At 32.9% G+C, this 26,718-nt stretch overlaps 1 pseudogene; it reads left to right on the forward strand.

The window, feature by feature from the left end:
• Positions 1-1,713: 1,713 nt before the first annotated feature.
• Positions 1,714-19,948, forward strand: LOC119520788 (annotated as a pseudogene).
• The last annotated feature ends 6,770 nt before the right edge of the window (positions 19,949-26,718 follow it).

The raw sequence follows: 26,718 nt of genomic DNA on the forward strand, positions 1-26,718 counted from the left end.
ATTAAAGGAATGTGTACCATAATATGTAACAGAGATAAAATTGTCAAAAATAGAAAAGGAAGGTGGGGCAAGATGGCAAAATAGGGAAGTGTGGAAATTCATTCATCCTCTAAAGCTAGTAAATACTTGAAGCTTCTGGAACAATTGTTTAGGGAACTTCTGTGAACAGACACAAATCAAACACCAGACTGGAATGTGTGGAAGGGCCAAAATCAAATTGCAGAACTGTAAGTAAAGTCTCAAAAACTGTGGAGGCTGGCACACCTCCTGTACTATCATGTATGGCTATTTTGAAGTCACTTTCCCATGGAAAAAAGAAGCATTCTCTAATTGGAAGAAGGGGAAGTAGTTCAAGCAAGCCCCAATTTCAAATTTAATTAACAAATGCAGGCTCCAACTAGAAGTTCCAAGCAAAGATCAACCCAGAGAAAGCACAAACGTAACACAGAATTATTTCCATGACAGAGAGTTGGGGCTGACAGAAAAACAAGAAAATAAAACAGAAGTGTTTAGAGTTGGCTGAGTACAGAATACTAGAAAAGGGCTGTGCACCAAGAAAAGGGGCACACAGAGCCAGGTAACAACTTCAACTATTGGTTGTTGAATGGGGGACTGGGAAACAGAACTGAAAAGGATATATATATATATATATATATATATATATATATATATATATATATACACACACACACATATAACTATATATATTATATATATATAATATATATATATAACTTTTTTGCATAAAGAAAGCAGCAGGCTCTTTCATTTGTCAGCACTGTCCCAGGAAAGGGAGGAGTTAAGATATATATGAGATAACAAGCTTGTGGAGGTAATTCCCTGAAGGACTTATATTCCCATTTAAAAGGGGAACAGGGATCAACAAAAGTGTCAACTCTCCATCCAAGGATTACGACCCTAGGAGCAGGAAAACAGAAATGGTTTTAGCCTGCACTCTACTCAGCCTCTGTCTTAACTGCAAGCCTGGCAGTGATAGGGTCTGCTGCAAATTAAAGGCACTGAGACACTTTCCTTCTGTGGGGTACTGTGGGCTGATAAGCACCACTTGCTTGGCAGGGATAGAAAAAGCACAGAATCCAAAGTCTTCACAGGAAATATCAGTACCAACCTAGGTGTCATCTCAAGGGAATCTTGATACTGATTACACTCACTTCCTCATTCCTATGTCTGTCTTATCTGGGAAAATCTAATTGCAATTGAACTTATCTAGGGAGAACATACTCAAAAAAATAACTTCCATATAGGCAGGGTAAGAAACAGAAAACAAGAGCTGAACAATTCTGATTGGTTAAAGAGAATCAATGCAATAGGTGTAGAATAAGTTGAACTGAATGCTAAAGAACAGATAGAGAACAAAGCCAGCCTAGAAAGCCCTAGGTAAAAAAGATGAAATGATCCCCAAAATAAACAAATCAAGGAAATCAGATTCTGGATACAAGCAAAAGTTCATGAGTCATAAAAGAGGCATGTGTATATGGTTCAGTCAAGGGAACAAACTAACACTGCAAATGAGATACGGGAGTTAAACAATGAATTAAAGATGTTCAAACAAATATTATAAATTGAGTGAAAGAGCTGAAGGATAATGTAGCAGTAGAGATGAAGGATATAAAGAAGATACTGAGTGAACATACAGAAGAACTCAAAACTTGAAAAATAAAAATTGCAGAACTCATGGGAAATAAAGGCATAATGGAGAGTGGGGAATATATTGGAGTGGTGAGGTATGGATTCTAGTTACTCCTCTAGGACAATAGAAAGGAAATGTCTGAAAAAAACTCTTTAGAGGACTTCTGTGACTGGACACATCTCATATACCAGTATGGAATGGGTAGAATGGCTAGAATCACAGTGAAGAACTGTAAGTTTCCCTGGCCAAAGGGATAGCACACCTGTCCCACAGGCATGGTAGACTCTCTGGAGCTGGTTACCCAAAAGGAAAAGAACAGACTCTGCTGAGAGCAAGGAGGGGTGCTCAAATAATTTCCAATTGCAGAAGTAATTAACAAATTCAGTCTGCTGAATAAAAGCTGTGAGCCCAGATAAATCAAGAGAAGCAGGAAAGAAACAAAGATTTTTCACTATGGCAGAGAGGAGACAGTGCTAACAGTATCAACAACTTTTGGAGTTGGAGGAGCTCAGAATATTGGAAAAGGGCTGGACCCTAAGGAAAAAGGGCACAGAGAAGCAGATAACAAATATGGCTCTTGCTTGGCACACCCAGGGAACTGGGGTCTGGGTCTGAAAATGTTTTTTTTTTTTTTATTTTCTTTATCTCCACTTCATTAATATAGGTATTATTAATTTTATTATTCAATAGACCATTAGAACTGCTGGAATGCTCAGGTTTCAGCACTGCCCCAGGAAAGAAAAGAATCATAGTTGTTTTAGTGTGACTAGTCTGGTTGAGGAGGTAATTCCCTAAAGGGCATATCTCTAAGTGGTCTTTAGTGGGAGGAAGAGAAAGTAGCTCAGCAAAGTTACAACTGTGGCTGTAACCCTGGCAGAGAGGAGGGGACACTGAAAGAAGAAATAAAATGCAATAAATAAAAAAAGAATAAAGACAGAGGCTTTTGGAGACAGCTGAGATCAGAGTGCCTGAAAGGGGTTGCATCACAAAAATGGGGATGCACAGAGAAAGTTACAAACTCCAGCTCTTGCCTGATGAAATTTGGAGCCTGGAGAAATGCTCTGAAAAGGGATATGTTGCTTTATTTTCCCTTGTTTTTATTTTTGTTTTCCTTTTCTCTCTTTCTTATTTTTAGATTTTCTTCTTTAAAAAACTATTCTAAGTAGCTGACTAGAGAAACCTCAGATATTATCAGTTGACAGCTGGACCCAGGCAAGGGCAGAGCTAAGAGAGAGCTAAAAGAAAAAGCAATGACAAAAGTGCAGGAGATAATTCCCTGAAGGGCATAAATTCTCTAAGAAAAGGATGGGTGGGGCCTAACTCAGGTGACAGGACTCCCTCAAAAAAACTCAGACACCAGAAGCTGGAAAATAGAAACAACTTGAGTCAGCCCTACCCATGGCATGGAGAAGGCTTCTAAGAATTAGAGGCACTGTGTCACATTCCATCAGTGGGGAACTATGGGCTGAAAGGGGTGCCTGCAGAATAGGAAAACACAGAGTATAGAGGTTTCACCGGAGGTTCTGACAATTTGCTGGGTCGCATTCTCAGAGTAACTTGATATGGATTACACATTCCTCCTGACAATTCAGCCTTTCTGGACTGGAAAATCTGATTGTGGTCAACCATAGTAGAGACACACTCATAAAAATTTACATAGAGGCAGGGCAAGAACAAGACAAGCAAGAGCTGAAAAGATCTAAGAAAAAGACATAAACTAGAAAAAAAGCATAAACAATGCCAGAGGTCTACAAAAAGTTGAACTGATTGCCAAAGAATAGAGAGGGAACAAAGCCAACCAAAAAGAAAATCCTAGGTAAAAGACTGAAAATGAACTCCAGAATAAACTAATCAGGAAAATCAGAGGCTTAGACAGCAAAAGATCATGATTCATGTTAGGAAGCATGAAAATGTGTACAAGGCAAAGGAACAAACTAACACTTTAGCTGACATACAGGAGTTGCAACAACAAATTAAAGATGTTCAAACAAATCTAGTATATCAAATCAATGAGTTGAATGAAAATGTGGGAAAAGGGATGAATGATATAAAGGAGATCCTGGGTGACCATAAAGAAGAATTTGTAAACTTGAAAAAAAAGAAAATACAAATGGCAAGAACTATGGGAATGAAAGGCACAATAGAAGACATGAAAAACACAATGGAGACATAAAACAGCATATTTGAAGAGGCAGAAGAAAGGATCAGTGAATTAGAATACAAGGCATCTGAAATTATACAAAATAACAGGAAAAAGGATGGAAAAATATGAATAGGGTCTTAGGGAACCAAACGGCAACATGAAGTACATTAATATATATATATTATGGGTGTCCTGAAAGAGAAGAGGAGGGAAAAACAGCAGTAAGTATAATGAAGGAAATAATCACTGAAAATGTACCACTCTTAAGAAAGATATAAAATTAGAGATTCAAGAAGTGCACTGTTCCACAAAAGGAAAAGATCTGAATAGGCCTCCAAGACACTTTTCCAGACAGAGGGTCAGATGTCAAAGAAAAAGAGAATTTTGAATTCCCTACCAGGGAAATTCAATAAGAATATACACAGATTTCTCCATAGAAACTGTGGAGGCAGGAAGGCAGTGCTATAATTATCTAATGTACTGAAATTAAAAAAAAAAAAAAAAACTGCCAATCAGGAATTCTGGAAAATTGTCCTTCAAAAATGAGGGAGAGTTTAAAATATTTTCAGACAGCAGACACTGGGAGACTTAGTGAACAAGAGACCTGCCCTACAAGAAATAATAAAGGGAGTGCTACAGGTTGATAAGGAAAGACAGGAGAGAGAAGTTTGGAGAAGAGTGTAGAAATGAAGAGTATAAGGAAAAGTAAAAAAAGAGAGATAAAAAACAAGATATGATAAATAAAATTCAAAAGGCCAAATGATAGAAGAAAGTACTGCCCTTATAATAATAGCATTAAATATTGATGGATTAAACTCCAAAATAAAAAGAAATAGACTGGCATAATGGTTTAAAAAACACAACTTATCTCTGTGCTGTCTACAAGAGAATAACTTTATACACACAGACAAAAATAGGTTGAAAGTTTAAGGTTGAAAAAATATATTTCACATAAACAAAAACCAGAAAAAATCAGGAGTAGCTATATTATCAGACAGATTAGAGTTCAAATGGAAAACAACTGAAACAGATAAAGGACAGTGCATATTAAAAAAATGGAAAATTCATCAAGAAGACATAAAAATCATAAATATTTATGCACATAGTGCCACAAAATAAATGAAGCAAACACTAACAAAACTGAAGGGAGAAGTACATACATCTACAATAATACAGAACCCAATATACAACTCTCATCAGTGGATAGAAAATCCAGACAGAGAATCAAGAGGGAAACACAGATGTTGAATTGTAAGATAAATGAACAAGAGTTGGGAGTGTTTTATTGAACATTATACCTCATAACAGCAGGATGCACATTTTTGTAAAGTGCTCATGGATTATTGTTTAGGATACACCACATGTTAGATCACAAGGAAGATCTTCATACATTTAAAAATGTCGTACAAGCCTCTTTCTAGGATCATAATTGAATGAGTTTGGTAAGCAATAACAAATGGAAGATCAGAAAACTCACAAATATATGGAGGGTAAGCAACACTATCATAAACAACTGGTGGTAAAGGAAGAAATTAAAATAGAAATTAGTAGATATCTTGAGGCAAATGAAAAAGAAAACACCACAGATTAAAACTTATAGGAATCAGCAATGCCAGTGCTGAGAGGGAAATTAATTACCCTAAATAAATATATTAAACAAAAAAGAAAGAGCAAAATTTGATGAGTTACCTGTTCACATGGAAGATATATGGAAAGCACAGAAACAATTTAAACAGATAAGGAAGGAAACTACACAAGCAAACAGAAGGAAAGAAATAAAAGATCAGAGCAGAAATAAATGAAATGGAGAACATGAAAACAATAGAGAGAACCAAGAAAAACAGAAGTTGGTTCTTTCTGAATATCAATAAAAATTTTTATTAGCTAGGCTAACAAAAAAAGAGGTTGCAAATAAATAAAATCAGAAATGGGAGATGGAACATACCTACCAACCCTGCAGAAATAAAGGAGATAATGAGAAGAGTCTATGAGCAACTATATGCTAATTAATTAGACAACTTGATGAAATGGACAACTTCCTAGAAAAGCAAATGAATAAGCAACATTGACTAGAGAAGAAATAGATGATGTCAACAAAGTATTTAGAAGAAAACAGATTGAGTCAGTCATCAAAAACCTCCCCAAAAGTAAAATCCAGGACCAGATGGCTGCACATGTGAATTCTACTAAGAATTCAAGAAATAGTACCAATCCTGTTCAAACTCTTCAAAAAATTTGAAGAAGAGGGAAACCTACCTAACTCATTATTTGAAGCCATCATCACCCTAACACCAAAGCCAGACAAGAATATTATAAGAAGAGAAAATTACAGGTCAATCACTGTAATGAATATAGGCACAAAATCCTCAAAAAAGTATTCACAAATTGAGACCAGCAACAAATTGAAAGAATTATATATCATGATCAAGTTGGTTTATTCCAGGTATGCAAAACTGGTTCAACATAAAAAAGTCAATTAATGTAATACACCACATCAATAACTCAATGCAGAAAAACATGATCATCTTGATGGATTCACAAAAAAACACTTTAATAAAATTCAATATCCTTTGTTGATAAAAACATTCAAAAAGACATTTACAGAAGGGAACTTCCTCAATATGATAAAGGTAATAAATGAAAAACCCACAGCTAACATCATACTCAATGGGAAAACACTGACTGCTTTCCCTCTAAGATCAAGAACAAGACAAAGATGCACATTGACACCATTTTTATTCAACATTGTGATGGAAGTCCTATCTAGAGAAATTAGGCCATAAAAAGAAATAGAAGGCATTCATACTGGAGAAGTAAAACTTTCACTGTTTGCAAATTACAAAATCCTGTATGTAGAAAATTAAAAAAAAATCTAAAACAAAGCTATTAGAGCTAATAAATTAATACAGCAATGTGCCAGGTACAAGATCAACATCACAAATCAGTAGTGTTCCTATATACTAGTAATGTGCAACATTAAGAAAAATTCAAGAAAAACATTCCATTTACAATAACAACCAAAGGAATATAATATTTAGGAGTAAACTTAACCAAGGCCACAAAAGATGTGTTTCCAGGAAACTAGAATAAATTGCTAAAAGGAATCTCAAAGAATGTAAATAAATGGAAGAACATAATGTATTCATGCATTGGAAGAATAAACATTATTAAGATTTCAATTATACCTAAATCGATTCATAGATTCAATGCAATGCCAAAGAAAATCCCAACTTTTTGGCAGATGTAGAAAAGTTAATAACCAAACATATTTGGATGGGTATGGAGCCCCAAATAACCAAAAATATCTTGAGAAAGAGGAAGGGAGTGGGAGGCTTCATGCTACCTCACTTCATCACTTTACGTATATTACAAAGCTACAGTGGTCAAAACAGCATGGTAGAGGCATAAAGATAGATATACCCATCAAAGGAATCAAATTGATTGTTTAGAAATAGACATTCTCATCTATGGACAATTGGTCTTTTATAAGGTGGACAAACCAAGGCACTTGGAACAGAGCAGTCTCTTCAGTAAATGGTGTTTGTAGAACTGGATATCCATATCCAAGCAAATGAAAGAGGAATCTGATCTCACACTTTACCCAAATTTAGCTTGAAATAGATCAAAGACCTAAACATTAGAACTAACATCTTAGAACTTTTGAAAGAGAATATAGGGAAATATCTTAAATATCTTGTGATAGGAGCTTATTTTCTAGACTTTACAGACAACACACAAGCAATGAAAGAAAAACAGATAATGGGATCTCTTCAAATTTGAACACGTGAATCAAAGGACTTTATCAGAAAATAAAAAGGCAGCCTATTGAAAAGGAAACAATACTTGGAAGCCTCATAAAAGACAAGGGTTTAATGTCCAGAATGTATAAAGAAATTCTACAATTCCACAACAAAAAGACAAACTACATAAGTTATAAAATAGGCAAAAGACATAGACACATACTTTTCTGTAGTGGAAATACAAATGGGTCATATACATGTGAAAAGATGTTCAATTTCACTGGCTATTAGGAAACTCAAATCAAAACCACAATGAGATGTCCTCTCACATATACTAGAATGGCTGCTATGAAAAAAAAAAGAAGCCAGTAAATTACAAGTGCTGGAAATGATGTGGAGAAAGAGGCACACTTACTCACTGTCTGCAATGTAGAATGGTGGAGCCACTTTGGAAATCTGTTTTGTGTTCCTCAGGAAGTTAAGTACAGAATTACTGTATGATCCAGCATCTCCATTAGTAGGTATATTATACTCAGAGTAACTGAAAGCTAAGACATGAACATTTTTAAACTGATGTTCCTAGTGGCATTATTCATGATGGCCAAGAGATCTAAACAGTCCAAATACCCATCAACAGAAGAATGGATAAACAAAAAATAGTGGTAGGTACATACAATGAAGTACTATGCAGCTGTAAGACAGAATAAAGTCATGGAACATATGCCAACATGAATGCATCCTGAGGATGTTATGTTCAGTGAAATTAGCCAGAAACACAAGGATGAATACTGTATGTAATTACTATTATGAACTAATATGAATGAGCAAATTTTGAGAATTAAAGCTGAGAACAAAGATTATCAGGAGATGGAAAGAGGGTAGACATTGGGTAACTGTTGCTCAAGAAGTATGGAATGTTCAACATGGTGGATTATATAGATCCAGAAATGGATAGCACAATACTCTGTGATGGTAGCACAATATTCTAAGTATATTAAAAAAAAGATGACTGTGAGTACAGTTGAAAAAGGAAAGATAGAGGCAAGTATGATACCAGAAGGAAAGGTAGAAGATAAAGACTCAAATTGTATAACTTACTGAAGCCTAGAATGGTCAATGATGGTGATTAAAAATGCAAATATAAAAACGATTTTACACAAGGTAAAACAAATGAAGTCAACTTTGAAGATGTTGAAAGTGGGATGGTATTGGGGAAAAATATAATCAATGCAAGCCACAGTCTATAGTTAAGGGTAACATTGTAATATGTTTCTAAAATTTGTATCAAAGGCAATATATCAAACTAAATGTAATAGTGGGTTTTACATGAGGGGTATTAGATTCTCGGTGGTGGTGGTGGTGTCTGATTTTATTTCATTTTATTTTACTTTATTCTTTTATATTTATCATTCTATTAATTTTTTTGAATAATGGGCATGCTAAAGGGCTGATTATAATTTTGAATGCACAAGTATATGATGATACTCTCAACAACTGATGTAGATGAATACATTGTATTATATTGGATGAACAGAAGGCACAAAATACAGAGTTCTTATGACTCTATAGGCACTTGAAAGTTATAACTACCTTTCAAGCTCACTTTATATTCCATAAAGAATAATGGAATATATATATTTCCATATATGAAATGATTTATTCACCAATAAAATAATATATTTTTAAAAATCCTTGTTATTATAAAGTTGCCTTATTCTATAATACTCCATTTTGGTGGCCAGCCTTCCTTTTTTGTTTTGTTTGTAAATTGAAGTTTAAATAGCCCATTAACCTTTCCCTTCAAATATGCCTTTTGATGTTAGGTCTTATACCAAAAAATCCTTAAAAGCATAATAAAATAACAACCAAAAGCAAATGAAAATGCAAGGGAAGAGATAATTGAGATACAATTCATTAAGTATAAAAATATGTTGCTTCAAATTCAGAATAATTTAATAACTCTTCATTATTTCATATGTATCTGGAAATGGGACAGATACATGTCCTGATCCTGTCACAAGAGGTAGAATTCCAGCATTTAGTATAATTTTCCAAGATAGAATTAAGGTGACATTCCTGTTTCCCTTGAGACCATTTCCATCATCAAAGAAAAAATATTTTGTTTTCATGTCTTTCAACAGCAGCTTTAGATTATCACTCCTCAAAACAATCTTCTCCCAAAGGACAACTTAGTTCAGAGCATTAGCTTTTTTTTTTTGAATATTCTGCTGATAAAGAAACAACTGCTTAACATTCCAATCACATATATTCTCTAGATCAGCATTTATATCAAATGCAATGAACCCCAGAGCACTCCTTTCTCTAGGTCCAATGAAGTAAATAATTTCTATGGAAATTTCTTTGAAATGCAATGATATAGGCAGATTACAATTAAAATGATTAGAATATATAATATGCAAAAACTATGAAAAATAAAATTACATGACTATATCAATATCAGGCAAAACAAATGTTAAAGAAAGGAAAATTAACCTAGATGAAGTAAAAAAGTATTTAATACTGAAAAGTTAATTAAAAATATATTGTGTAATTATTGTAATGAAGACACAAAAATCTTAAATATGTGTATGTTTAAAAAAAACCTCAGGGTATAAAAGAAAATGACTGAGAGAACTGAAAAACAAATACACATACACACAAGCACATACACACACACACACATATATATGCAATTATACTTGGGCATTTTAACACTTTTCTATTGGTAATCAATATAAATCAGCCTAATAAAACCAACAATCAAATAGAACAGAGTTGCAAGGTTAACATTATGTACTATTTCATAAAAAATCCAAATAATAAAAAAGTATATTTGAGTGAAAAAATGAAAAATTCATCAAAGAAGATATTTTCTAAAAAGAAACAAATCTTCAAAAATATAAAAAATTGATATCACACCAAGAATTTTTCCATGTAATAATGAATTTAAATGAGATATGAAGCAGAAAATAATATGAAGAAAATCTAGATACACTATGAAATTGAACAATGGATTTTTAAATACTCCATTTTTCAAAGAGGATATTAAAGGGAAATTAGAAAATGTTTAAAATTGAATAATAGGAAAATAAAGAATATTAAGATTTTACATATATAACAGTTCTTAGTGGGTAATTTATTGCATTAAATGTATATATATATTAGGAATATGAAAGGTATCAATTTAATATGTTTTTTTCATGAGGAAACTACAAAAGAATAGAAAAGAAAACACAAAACATGGAAATGAAAGAAATAGTATGTATGACAACAGAAATCAATAAAATTGAAAGCAGAAACATGATTGAAGGAAGGATTGTGGGAAAATGTACAATAAAATCTCAGGAAATCAATACCTCCACTAAAGCAACTCTTAAACATGCAGGACTATCTGAATCAATTATTTTTAACTCCAGATTCTAGTGGAACACTGTGTAGCACTCAGGGAGGAGCAGGAGCAAGTGGCTGCTAAATTGTAGTAAATACCAGTGATTTCCACACTCCCTGCAGTGGCAATAAAGCCCCATCTGCCATACACATAGCAGGAACTATGAAATACAGCTCAGGTTACTGGCATAGCTTGCTGCTGTCAGAGTGGGACATAAGACCGAGTCTTCCAAATTCCAGGGGTATATAATCTGATCACTGACCATGGCTTTGCATTAGCTATTTCAGATTGCTGGGGTTCTTCTCTAAGGTTGGCCTTTGTTCCAACTCTGTGCAGAGGTGGCAGAGGAATTTTAAAGAGAATAAAACTTCCTCAAAACTATGGAATATAGATAAGGGCTACATTAACTTGGCAAGTGCTGAATCAAGAAAACACAGCTGCAAGAGGAATAGAAGTTTATGACAATCTTGGTGGCCCCACTCTAGGCCCCTCCCCAATGTGAAGTAGCACCAACTTGTGACTCATTGTGGACTCCTGTCCCTGTCTAGAGTGAGAGCAAGTTGTCTACTGTACATACCCAGGATGCCTGTGTGGCAGTGCCAATCTATCAGGTGGGAGGCTGAGGAAGAAAGCTGGAGAAATTTCCTCAGGCCTGCAATTACATAATATGTCTTGAAGGCAGAGAAAATGCTTGCAGCTAGTGGGACAGTATGAAATACATTCAGCTAAAATGGCCAGAGCAAAGAACCACCTGTAATAGGTCACACAAGAGACCACCCAGAGGGAAGTCAAAGTGTATTGCAAAGGCAGTAGAGGGGAAGTTCATTTAAACTCCTGTAAATTGTAAATGTTCAAAATTCTTAGGCCAACAGCAATGATAAATAATTCTCAGGACTAAATTGCCAAGGATGAAAATGAAGGAGTCAGATATTTAAGGAAAAATGAGGGAATTATGAGGAAATTTTATGAACCATCATAAACATAAAATTGATAACTTAGAAGAAATAGAAAAATTCCTCCAAAACCATAAACTGCAAAAAATTCATTCATGTTTAAATTAATAAATTAAAGACAGCCTTAACTGTAAAGAAATTGAGTTTCACCTAGTAACCCTCAGGAAAGGTCTTTCCCAGCCCAGAAGTTTCCATTGGCAGATTCTGCCAATATTGCTCTACAACTTTTGCAGAAAATCATTTTGTGAGGACAACATTCCCCAATAACAAAACTCAATTCAGACACTTGTAAAAAAGTAAACTACAAAAAATATCTTTCACAAATGTGGATACAAAAATCCATAACAAAATATTAACTTGAATCCTACAACAAACATATTTAGATTAATAATCAATGACAAAGTGAGGTTCTTTACTCTGCAAGCACAGATGGTTCAATATTGGAAAATCAATCACTTTAACAGTCTAAATAAGAAAAACTGATAGTATCATAGCAAATCGTGTAGTAAACTTCAACATCCATTAACTATAATAACTATCAATCAACTAGGAGTACAATAAAATTTCCTCAAAAAATAAAATCATGTATAAAAATTCTACAATTAAAATCATAATTAATGGTGAAAGGTTGAGTGTTTAAATACCAGAATTGGGAACAAGGAAAGGATGTCCATTTCACCCTCTCCTAGGAAAAGTACATAAACATAAAATGTAATAAAACACTGAAAGATCATTAATATAACTAAGATTCACCCTATTCACATGGAAAATTTTTAAATATAAATTTTTCAAGGAATTTACATGGAAAAAATAAAACTCCTGGAATTAATAAGCAAGTTTTTTGGGGCCTAGGATTCACAGAAAACACCCAATAAATAATCTTTTTCCATGTAGTAGCAATGAAAACACAACAGTAAAAATTTAAAATACTATTACAATTAGCTACAATACTAAAAGAAGTGAAATTCTAAGATAATTATCTAAATGCAATGTGTGCAGGAAATACACGCTGCAAACAAAAAGATGTTTGATGAAGTATATGAAATATCTAAGTTGAGATATATGCTCCATTTATGGACTGCAAGAACCAACACACTAAAAGTGGCAATTTTTACATAAATCTACAAATTTCACTGGTTTTGAAACTTACATGGCCTAGTCAACAATCTAAAATAGACAAAACAATTTTCAAAAAGTATAACTAATATGGATGAATCCCACTACTCTATTTTAAGACTTACTCCAAGTGCATGATTTTGTGGTATAGTGCCATAAACAATTATGTAGATTATGTAGATTAAGGTACATATACATAGAGTTCTATAAACAAATATAAAAGTCGTCCTTCAATGCTTGACAATGATATAAATGCTAGTCAATGGGAAAAAAACATTTTGAAAAATTGGTGTCAGAATGTTAGGACATCCATATGTGAACAAAAAGGAATATCCTCCTAAATCACCAGCTGTATATAAAAAAAGTAAATCCAAATGTCAACTGGTAGCTATAATTCTTTAGAAAAAAAGTGAAGGAATTCATGAGTAAGAGTAAGGTTAGGCAAAGTGCTCTTAGAAACTACACCAAAAACTCACATCATGAAGGGGGAGAAACACATTGGACCTCAGTAAAATTTTTTAAAAATGTATATGTTTTTGGAAAGAATGAAATAATGAAGCATAGATTGGGAATAATTATTTGCAAATAACATGTTTGTATCCAGATGCTGTATTAGAAAGCATTATCTAGGAAAAAGGACCAATAGGAGTTATCTGTAAAAAATATGAAATTTTATAAAAGTGTCCCACAAAACTGTGGGGATGCATGAGTCCAAATTCCATAGGGCATGCTGCAAGCTGGCACTTCAATGAAGGTCTTCAATAAATTCCCTAGGAGAGGCTGGCTGGCTGAAGAAGAAATGAAAGTTCTCTCTACTGAATGCTGAAGTCATTACCTCCTCCTTAAAAGTCCTCAAGTGATTAGATTAAACTTCTCTCATTGCAGAAGACACTCCCCTTAACTGACTGCACCATATCATTAGCAATAGATGCAATCACCATAATTATGATTTAATTTTAAAATGTTAATTTAAAAATAAAATAAAGAGAAAAATAGAGAAGATTCAATGAGCTATGGTAATTCTCTGCATTTATTTTTACTTCAACATTAGTTTTAATAATTAACAATGCTTTCTTGGGTAGAGAATTCAGAAGAAGCAGGCCTGTGTTTCAAGAGATGAATGGATAAAAATGTTAAGGAAACTTTGTTGATAATTAAATATTTAAAATATATAAATATAAAGTTCTAAATTTTGACACTGCAATAGTAACTGTCTTGGGAACTGATCCAGTTGCTATAGGTGAGACTCATATAACACTGTCTTATGGAAGAATTTATTTTAATTTTTATTGATTGATTGATTGACCTTAATGTACAGCATTAATTGCTAGGCAGTCAACAAAAAAGGAATCTGTTTACTGGATACCCAGGTTTCTTCTGTCTCATTGCTCTGCCATTTCCTCAATTATTTCAGTTTAACATGTGGTTTATGATGGAAGAAATTTATAAAATCTTGTTCTGGCCTGGCTAAAGTGAAGAAGAATTGTAATCACCTGCCATATATAATAAGATTACAGTATTATGTATCACATTATATATACAAGATTATATTTCACATCCACTAAAATCTCATTAGTCATGATAATGTTTCACTAGGCTCCAAGAGATTCTAGAAAATGTATCCTCAAGCCTGGATGCTGTGTGCCCTGATGATATTTGAATGAGAGCTGCCCATTACACCCCAAACAGAAAAAGAGAATAAATGTTGGTAGAAATTTAGTAATTGTCTAAAAAAAATGAGAATTCAGAGCTAGAGAATATTTTAAATAAGCTTGATGATGTTCAAATATACATCAGTGTAAGAATCAGTATATATAATTCAGAATATTAATGTTTATAATAACACACCATTTTATATATAACATTATTGAAATAAGAACTGAAAACATAGGCATTGTCTGGCCCTGGTAACCTCATCCACAAGAATGTCTCAAAATATTTTTAAAAAATGCTGCTAAGCTTTCTTAGCAGGAGGGGATGGGGTTGAAGGCAGCCATTTAGCTCAAATTTTTGAATACAGAGTTAGTGTACTTCTTTGGAGCTGATTTCAGGAAAAATTTAAATAATTTATGAACTTGATATGCTAAGATTTAAATTAAGTGGCATATACTGTAAGTATAATAAACCTGAAAAATAACTGGAAACTGAATTTTTTTAGGTGTAGTAGCACCAGTGTAGCAATTACAAAACTAGTGAGTATTTATTGTAGGCTACAGAAAATGATTAAATATGTGAAATCTTTGGGAACCAGGATTTTCACTATGGGAAATAAGAATTTTAAAAACAGAATGGGGATGTAAAGAAGTGTGCCTTGAGGTATTTTATTGATGTTTAATTAGAATTAGAGGAAATTTGTATGAACTCCTGTGTTATTAAAATGTATATTTAACTGTGTGTGATTTCAATTTAAATTAATTAATTTATGATGATTTATAAGGTCATAGGTAACTGATGAACTGATGGAAAACAGTTAGGAATTACATGTTAAAATGAGTTCAAAATCCCTCTCGTTTTTATCTAAAGGGCTGTAGCAAACCAGTTTTCATTTGCATGGTAAATAGATTTGACAGTATAAAAATGCATAATAATATATTAAAATAGTGTTAAAAGTTACCAGTATATCAAGAAAAATTCAAATTTATAGCAATTTGATGGTACAATCCTATTTTACTGGAAGGTTTTCTCTGGTTTCAGAAAAATTTTCCTCATAACATCAATTAGATTATTTTTGTCTAGCAAAGCTTTTCTTTTATTATACTCTAGAACATGAAAAGAAATAAAATTGCCACTTTCCTATAATTTATATTTCTTTTAAAACTTATTAAGTTGATCAGTTAGTTTTTTCAAATGAGTGCTCATTTCTAAGTTAGTAATAATGGAAAATTATCAAGTAGTAAAAGATATTGCTACTAGAGTCCTAACTGATGTTTTCCCAAAGGGGAAAGTGGGGATGATATAAATTACGGAACAATTCCAACATGTACTCTCTTTATAAGTGAGGAACTGTTCTTTACTAGTACTGTGTGTCAGTTGGATCATTTGACTTTCAACTTGTTGAAACCTTGTATTGGTAATGAAATCTTGGAAACTAAAAAATCAAGAAAATACTTTGCTAATTCTGGACTGTCTGAGCTGAAAGAAACAAAATATGGTAAAGATGTTAAGGTGGTGTGAAAATTTACACATTTAAGGAACTGGTTGAAACCAAATATTAATTAGGTAATACAGAGTGTTTAATTCTTAATAATATTAGATTGTTTGGGAAAAATGCATACAAATTCTTTGGGTCCTAAAAATATGCATATGCACACATGAGTGTCCATAACTTTGCATGTAAATTTCTGCTGTATCTAAAGCATGATTCTGACCCTACATCTTGATTTACATTTCCCAGATAATCAGGTCTATGAGCACTTCTGGTCAAGAAGGACCACAAAAACCATGTGGAGAGTTTACATCCTCCAAGGCTTTTATGGTTGCTCTATTTATAAGCTGTCATTATATAATGTTAGAAAGGAAGGCAAAAGAACTTTTATTAAGCAATAGTTTTTAAAAGAAAATTTAATTGCAAATTTACTAAGAAATTTTAACCTCATTTCCTTGATATTGTACAAAATAAATTACTGTTTCAATGATAAGATCTAACTTCTAACAGTGGTAATATTGCTTAATGAACTCATTATCTTTTACTTTATATAATGGAAATGATGTAACTATTTGCAACAGAGAGAAGTTTCATATATGATTGTTTGCCTTTGACCATATGTAAAAGTGTAACACAGAAAAACAAAAGTTTAATTCCTCACTAATTTCCAAGTTAAGCAAATCCTAGCTGCATGCTTCTTGCTCTGGATCCTCATATATGATGGCCCTTGTGAATATGAAAAAAGCTGGTTTCAACATGTATAACTCTCACTCTCATTTGCTTATGCTCACACCAAGGAATTTCACAAAGCAAGTGGGGATTGCACTGCATAAGGATTTTACTGATTCTAGAGCAAATTAGCTATTGATTCATTGGAAGATTATAGAAACTTTTCCTCATCAAAATGTTATTAATGAAAATAAGTTTTATTTTCTAAATTTAAGGGCAAATTCTGGGAAGTAATTAAATTGGTGTCAACAGGAGGGGCTTATTAACATATATTTCCTCCCCACATGAACAATTTCCGTATTTTATATACCAAGACCATAAGTTTGACTTTGGAAAGTAAACATCAAGGGCAAAATAGGGAATATCTATTATCATTTCTTGATGTTTCACATTGGCCATGCAATTCACGTAGAACTCACTTTGCTGCTTTTTATCAGGAAGTTATTGACTTATTTCTCCTAATCCTTGTTTAAAAAAGTAATTCAATTTTGTAAACCTGGATATAAAGTTAAATAGGTATTTAATATAAGACATAGTGTTTACTATCTCCAAATATCAACATCAATGTCATGTAATAAAATTTACTTTAATTTCTCACATTATCTATTATTTTTTCAATGTATTAATATGTGATATACAATATTTGATGGAATCTTGAATATTTGAGAATTTGAGAAAGAGCACTGCAGATATTTTTGGCTCCAATATTTCCTTATTCACTAATTTAACAAACTTTTGTTCATTGAATACTATTTTGTAAACATTTTGCACTTGGTATAATAATTTTCTTTCAAAAGTTTCATTATTTACAGAGCAATAGTAAAAAGAGTATATTATATCTCAAGCAGGGCACAAAGGTCCTGCTGTATAAGGAAAGGATAGACATATTAACACTGCCATTAAGAAAAGAATAATATTTACAATTAATCTCAGCAATTCTTATATGAATTTTCTGGCAAAAAGTAACAACTTGGAAGAAAAGAATAGTGCCATTAATTTTAAGGAATCATTATACATATTCCACTTTATCTGTGCTACATATTTTATCTGTGTCAAGAATTTGTGAGAATTTCTTCCAGGGAAAAGAAGTTAGAGGTGATAGAAGTGGGGAACAATGAACTTCCTTTGTCATTTTATTTTCTAAACATATTTCCTGTTTGAATTTTCTATCCCACACATGATGTTTCTAAAAACAGAAGATAATGGTTTTAAAAGTAACAGAAAAAAATTCTACATAAGTATCAGTTTGCTTTCCTTCAACAAAATTAAATTATTTTTTGTGAATAATCATAATCTTTGTGATTACTGGGTTCTTTGGGTGTACAGAAATGTAATTAGAATGCTAAACAAGGGAAAATAAAAATAATATTTGCCAGCATATATAAATTATAAATGAAATATTTTAATTGTAATGGGAAAGGGATTTGAATACAAATGTTAATATATCTGTCTCCTGTTGGGTTTACATTCAGATACCATCACCTGGATTTGTTCATAATATATAGGCAAAATTTAATTTTTATTAAGGCACACTTTTTGGGGATATAACAAGTCAACACTTTTTATTTTTAAGTGCTTGTAATTTTGAAGTTATGGAAATATTGTCATATTTGCTCCTTTCAAACAGAAACAATTTGTCAAACCAAGTAACAATTAATCCATTCATTATCTTCATTGAGCAATGACAAAGGATAATACACATTTTCTATCTTCCTAGAACTTAATGTTGAGAGAGTGTACAAAACTATAAACCTTAAGGTAATACAAAGCAGAAAAATGTTAGTGCCTCAGGAGGTGTGGAGGAAGGACCATAAGCTCTTAATGAATTATGAAATCACAAATGCCCATGAAAGATCAACAGTTTAAGGTGAAATTTAAAATTGTTAAAGAACTGAGGGTGAATATTCCATAAATTATTGTTATATTATCATTCTATACTATTGTATTATATTATTATTCCATAATTATTGTATTGTATTATTATTCTATACTATTTTACATTATGTAATATTAAATTATAATTATATATTATCATATTTTATTCTATTATTCTATTTTCTAAATATTGATCTTCACTAGGCTCATGGATTATTGACCTTAACCTGTGTATGTTGGTTTCACTTACTCCAAAAGACCCTTGTGGAGAGAAGAGAGGGACAACTACAACCTCACCACCATGAATGAGTTTATCCTCATTGGGCTCTCTCATCTTGTTGAGGTATGCTATCCTCTCCTAGTAGTTTTGGCTGTCATTTAGCAGGTTATCTTGTTAGGAAATGGTACAATTCTCCTTGCCATCAAGACTGAGAATAAGCTGAACACATCCATGTACTACTTCTTGGCAAATTTGTCCCTCTTAGACATTTTCTGCCCATCAGCTATTATTCCCAAGATGCTTTAGAACCTCATGACCAAGAAGCAAAACATTTATTTTGTTAGGTGTTCTTTGCAGCTTTATTTCCTGGTGGCCCTGGCAGGTCCTGAGGTCCTCTTTCTTGCCATCATGGCTTATGACAGGTGTGTGGCCATCTGTTTCCCCCTTCATTACAACTTCATCATGACAGCTGGAACCTGGGCAGCAGGGTCTCTTAATTTCCTTCTGCATATGGTGTTCACCTTCTGTAAATTGCATCAGGTTAACCAATATTATTGTGACATCCCACCAGTGGTGGTCCTCTCCTGTTCTTCCAAATATGTGGGTGTGATGCTTGTTTTAGTGGCAGGAGGTTTCTTGGGGTCAGTGCCTTTCTGACCACCTTTAATTCTTATATATACATCACATAGAAATGATCTGGCCAGTCACTGGAAAGCACAAAGTGTTCTCCACGTCTTCCCACCTCCTTGTCATGGGTCTGTTCTATGGCACAATAATATTTACCTACCTGCATCCTTCCTCTAGTCAACATTCCTCAGCCAGAGACAGGCTCATTTCCATGCTGTATGTAATTATCACTCCAATATTAAACCCCATTATATACAGTTTGAGAAACACAGAGGTTAAAGGCGCTCTCAGAAAGGTTTTATATCATATAAGGTGTTTACAGCAAACATTATATTGTCAAAGAAGTTATTTAGTACTCTGATTAGATTCAACTCAAAGGAAGAGTTGGATGAATTTGTAGAAAAATCTATACCTAGACATCTATCTATGTAGAACACATACCTATGTATATATAGAAATTTGCATACATAAACACATATTGTACTTAGATTCTTAGTGTTATGTCTATGCATACATCTCTATCTCTAGCCATTCATAAAATAAAACATTACCAAATACAAAAAAAATTTTAGAGCAAAATAGAATAGTTAATAAAATGCTATAAGTGGAATGAGGGCTCTGTATTAAGTAAATATTGGATCTGTGGTCATATTCTCTATGTTTGTATCCCAGGCCATAAGCATTCCTCTATCAATATGTGTATCAACAGATATATATGTCATCAATATAATTTACATTTTATATTTATATTTAAATCTGTATCTGCTTTTAATCAATTTATCTAACTATATCAAACTATCTGTAGGTTTTCCTCTTTCTTTGCCGTAACTGTCCACCTGCTTATATTCATATGTCTCCTTTATGTTGTCATTTTACTTTTCCTCTTCTTTAATTTTGGTTTCCATTTACTCTATATTTCTCCACTTTTCCTCTTTTCCTGTGACCACATCCATTCTTGTTTCCACCTAACTTTCCAGTAGAGCACTTACATTTCTGTATCTCTGAGTTTAGATAGCTAATTGTTTTGAATGCATTACTATCATTTTGATGTCAAATGCTCAAAACTAAAATATCATCTTCCTCTATAATCCTCTTGTAGATTACACACAAATCCTCTCATAGAATATCATGTATTTTCATCGTTTCTACCAATTTTACCTAGATACTCAGTTTAAAATTGCTAAAATTAGACTCTGCTCTTTCTTGACTTTTAACATTTGCATTCAGTGTGAACAGAGAGCTTTCAATCCTGTCTGTGTGTTATTCACCATTTTCACTTGATTTTCTCATTCTGTCACTGCTGGAATTCAAAAGGTTTCCTATGGAAAACTACACATGTTACACACAATTTTAAGTCAACAATAATGTGTAATCTCCACAATATACCTCAACTCTGTACATTCCTATTACTTCCTAAAACATTTCTCCAGACTGGGCATACTATTTGTGTACTGGTATTAACAGCAATATCCAACTATTCCACATTTCCCTGCTATTCACACTCTTCTATTCCATAAAAACTCTTCCTATTAACCACCTTCTTTTCCTTCTTCACAACTAAAGGCAGTTATCCCATGACTAGTTAAAGGCTCTTATAGTATAAAAGGTCCACTTTTCTTTTATCTGGATAAAAACTGGCCTTTCAGTCATCTTCAATACTTTATCACATAATAACCTTTTCTTATGTAGCTTTGCCTGATAATCTAGATACTATAAACACTTTGAGATGCCAAATTTTGGCATCAGGTTCCTTTTATAAAATCAGTGATGTCCCAATATGTATTTTCTATAATTTTTTAGCTATTTAGATATTTATAGAAGTCCTTACTCAAATATTAGTTACATATATGGAAAAGAGAATGGAAAATGCATATATACTTGTAGAAAGAAATGAGAAAATAATTGTGCATATTTTATATTTTTTCCTCAGTTTCCATGTTATTCTGTATAGCACAATGCATATGTGATATGAAAGAGTTAAGGAAAATTCATGATTTAGAAACTCATCTTGGAATTTATTAAATGAAATACAGAAAATTCTGTCAAACTTTAAAACTCAACCAATTCTTCTATTCAGATAAGTGACACACAGGCTGCTAAGATTTTGCACCATAAACACAGCTAGGAGCATTTTTGTGACAAAAATTCCACCATTCTCCACAGGATTTAAACAAGAACCAGGGTTACATTATAAAACATTTGAAATATATAGATGTAGTCAAACATTACTTGGAATGTAAAGGCCCAGTAAAACTTTAAATTGAAAAGGAAAAGAAAATAAAAAATGTTCATCATGAGGTGACATAACAGATGAAAATATATGAGAAAATATTTACAGCAGCTATTATAAAAGTGTTTAAATATATAAATTCAAAGCCTCTTGAAATTAACAGAAATAAGAAATACTAAGAAGAAAAACAAAAGGAAGCAAAAGGGAATATTGGAACTAAAAAATACATTATCTGAACTTAAAAAACAAATTAGATAAGAAGAAATACAAAATGAAGTCACAGGGGAAATTTCAGAATATTGGAGATAGTTAAATACAAAATATCCAAGCTCAACAAGAGATACAAAATACTTTTTAAAAATTCAGTCTTAGGGACCTGTGAGGCAGTAACTAATGATCCTACATTCAAATTACAGAAAGTCCAAAAGAATATTAGAAAGAATACTGAGCAAAATGAATAATTAATAAAATAAAATTTAACATAATAGGACTTATGAGTGAAAACAACCCAGATTTGGAGAAGGATAAACACCATTTCCAGAAGCTAAAGGAAGTTAAACTAGGATGAAACGAAGGATATAGCTGTCTAGAGACATCATAATAAAACTTCCACATTCTAAAGACAAAGAAAAAATCTTGAAAGCAAACACAAAAACAAGACACTATATATATATAGGCAATGATTCAAACACAATGATTCAAGTGAATGTAGATTCTCAACTTTAACCAGGGAGGCATAAGAAAGTGGCATAAAATGTTTAAAACGTTGAAAGAAAATGATTGTTAAACAAAAAATTTATAAGACAAATATCATTCAGGAATTCTGATGGTTAATTTCATTTGTCAACTTGTCTAAGATATTGTGTCCAGTTGTTTGGTGAAACACTGACTTACTGGTTATTGCGGAGGTATATTACAGGTAGGATTTGCATTACATTCTGGCAATTGCATCCACAATCAACAAAAGAATTAGCATTAGCAAATTGTTTAATCTCCTCATGCAATCACTTGGAAATCTTATAATGAGAATTGAGGGTTTTATCTCTGCCTCTACATCAATGCAGGCTCTTGCAGGAATTTGCAACCAGTCACTTCCCTCTTTATTCCCATCACCTTTATTAGGGAATCTAGATAGGAATATTCTCTGTGAAATTAAGACTTCCCAGTCTCCCTGTTGCTTCTGTTTCTCTGAACAAAACAGAATAATATAGAAATGCAGGAGAAATAAAGAATTTTCAGATAAACTAAAATAAAGGAATTCATTGTTAGCACATTCATTTTTAAATAATGGCCAAAAAGTGTTATCTGCACAGAAGGAAAATGACACCAGAAAGTTTTGGAATATCAATAATGAAAGAAATTCAACAGAACTGCTACATCTATATAACTATATTAGATTCTTCCTTGATTCTTTAATGTATTATTGATATTAAAGCACAAAAATGTAACATTTTCTCATGGGATTTATAATATATGTACATATTAAGCTTAAGACACTAAATATAGAGGGAAAAATTTTTCTAAATAGTGGTAAACATTTTGAGATTCCATTTGTAATGGTAAAATATTGATTCTAAGATAACTCTGAAAATTAAGGTATATAGTTGTGGAAATAAAATGTCTAAAAATGGTCCACCAAAGATTCATACCCAAATCCCCAGTACATGATAATATGATGAGTTGTCACTCCCATTTTTATGTCATATGGCAACACTGGACTTTAAAATAGGAATATCATCCTGAATTATCTGGTAGCTCCCATGTAATTGCATGGGACCTAAAGAGCAGAGAGCTTTCTCTGGCTGCTGGCAGTGCAGGAAGCCAGGAAGATAGGAAGTGTGAAAATGATGTAAGAAAATGCTGCCAGATTTGTGATATAGAAAGCCAGGTAAGAAGGAAAGGAGGTGGTTTAAGGAGCTGATTGTGGTCCTGATTTCATGCCTATATGTACAACAGAGACCTCAGTCAATGCAAGGAACTGGATTCTTCCAAAAACTTGAATGTGTAAAGAGATACCTTTCCAGAGTTTCCAGCCACAGAAACCTGAAGATATGCTAATTTTGGCCTTCTGTGATTAGAAGCAGAAAATTTGGCACGTTGGTACTGTAAACTGTGAGGTAACAATTTGTATTGACATAAGTCATTAAGTTTCTGGCATTCTTAGCATAGCAATAGAAAAATATACAGTAGTAATCCCAAGAACATGTACAATTATACAGAAATAAAATATCTTTAGGAAAAAAACAATAGACAAGGAAGTTGTAATACTAAAAGTGGTTCAAATAAATGCAAAAGGAGTTAATTGGAAAAAGAAGCAAAATAAACTGTGGTAAAACAGCATGAAACAAATCACAAAATGGTCAGTAGACCATCAAAGATTCCAAAATTGAGTTTAAATGCTCATGTATGTGTAGACTGATTGAAACACAGATAATTGATTGAATTGACTTGGAAAATGAAGCAACTAAATATCATCTAAAGAAACTCATTTTTAATGTACTGAAATAGGTAGATTAAAATTAAAATGGTTGAAACATGTGCCATGCAAACACTATGAAAATAAAAAAAAAACTTGAATAGTTGTAACAATATCTGGAGAAACAAATGTGAAAGAAAAGGAAATTAACCTAGGCAAAGTGAGATATTTTATAATGATGGAAAATTTACTTAACTATGAAAACATTACCATCTTAAACATGTATATATCTAACAACCAGCTTCAGAATACATAAAACACAAACTGACAGAGCTGAAATGTGAACTGGAAAACTCTACAATTATGCTTGTGGATTTTAACACATTTCTCTTACTAATCAATAGAATCAGTATACTAAATCCTAGCATAAATATATAAGAACATAACTATATATAAAACTAAAACAATAACACTTCAGGGACATTTCACCCAAAAACAATACAATAAAAATATTTTAAGTAAAATTGGAACATTCATCAAAATAGCTCTTCCTTAAATGAAAGATGTCTTCACAAATGTAAAAAATTAAACTTGTGCAAAGCATATTCCCATATGATAATGCATTTAATTGATGCATTAATAAGACAATAATAATAGGAAAATCTGCATGCACTAGGAAATTAAACAACAGATTACTAAAAACTCCATGGTTCAGAGGAAATATCAAGGGAAATTAGAAACTAGTATTGAGCAATATGAAAACATTAAAATTTGTGATATATATGTATATATATATAACTCAATTCCTAGTGGGTAATTTAACATCTTAAATGTATATAGTATATATATAGTATATAGTAGGAAATAAAATATGTCTCAATTAAAAATATAATTGTCCATGTAAAGAAAATATGAAAGAAAAGGAAAGAAAACCCACAACTTGTAAAGGAAGGAAATACTAAGTATAAGATCAGAAATCAATACAATTGAAAGCAGGAAACATAACTGAAGGGAGGATTGTAGGAATATGGTGTAGTTAAAACTCCAGGAATCAATTCCTCCACATAAACCAATGTTAAATATGCAGGACTGTCTACTTGTAACTCCAGGGTTTAATGAAACACTGCACAACATTTAGGAAGGGTCAGGAGGGGGAAGAGACTGCAAAATTACAGAAAATACAAGTGATTACCACTCTTCCTTCAGTGGCAATAATGCACAATCCACCTGCCATGTGGCAGGCAGCACTGGGGACTGTAGCTCAAATTACTGACACAGTTGCTTGTGACAGGGTGTGGCATTAGGCCAAGTTCTCCAACTTCCAGGGCTATGAGTGCTAATCACTGACCACTGCTTTTGGTTAGTTACTTGATATGGGAGGTGTCTTCTCTGAGTATAGTCATTGTTCCTACCCTGTTTAGGCATATATAGCAAAGGAATCTGAAAGTCAGTGAACATTAGAAGATGTTGGAAAAGAAGAGGAAGAACAAACTACTTCTCTGTGAAAGAAAACAAGATGAAAGACAGAAAACAACTGGGACAATAGTTCCAGGGTAAAAGTGGCCAGAAAAAGACCTCTAAAATATATAGTGGGGACTAGGATAAAAAGGCAAAGAAATTATGCCTGAAAGGACAGGGTGCATTTATTCAACCAGGACTGCTGGGGGCTGGCAGTTGCAAGCTGGTGTTGAGCAGGGGAGGAAGAAGCTCTCCACTCCCATGTAACCAACTCAGCAATTAGGGAGTTAATCCTTCTCAGTCCTGTGACTAGAAGCTCCCATGAGGAAACAGAATATATCATACCTGGGACTTTATTCTTCCACCACGGAAGTGCATGGAGTGCATGGGGGACAGGAGGGGATAAGGTGAGAGTGACACATAGAAGCACCCAGAGCCCATCACCCTTCCAAGGGGCTCACATTTGCATGGCAGGCAGGGTGCAGGGAACATGTGAGTTAGAGGGTGAGATGTGCAGCCCCACAGCCTAAGAGTAACCCACTCAGAAACCGAGGAATCATGCAAATCTCCATGCCATATGACATATAATCTCCAAAAGACAAAATGGTAGAAGAAAGTGCTGCCTTTACACTAATCACTTTAAATGTTAATGGATTAAAATCTCCAATAAAAAGACAGATGGGCAGAATGGATTAAAAAATATGACCCATCTATATGCTGTCTACAAAAGAACAAAATTTGGTTGAAAATGAAAGGCTGGATAAAGATATTTCCCACAAACAACAACCAGAAAAGAGTGGGGTAGCTTTACTAATAGCAGACAAACTGGTCTTCAAATGGAAAACATATAAAATAGACAAAAATTCTTTATGTACTAATAAAACTGTCAATTCATCAAGAAGACCTAATGGTCATAAATATATATGCACCAAGTCAGAGTTCCCCAAAATATGTGAGGGAAATGCAGACAGCACTGAAAGGAGAAGAATGCCCTCTTAAATAATCAGGAAACCACAAAATTTGGAGA

The sequence above is a fragment of the Choloepus didactylus genome, chromosome 26 (assembly GCF_015220235.1).
Source record: "Choloepus didactylus isolate mChoDid1 chromosome 26, mChoDid1.pri, whole genome shotgun sequence".
In the NCBI taxonomy this organism is placed as follows: domain Eukaryota; kingdom Metazoa; phylum Chordata; class Mammalia; order Pilosa; family Megalonychidae; genus Choloepus; species Choloepus didactylus.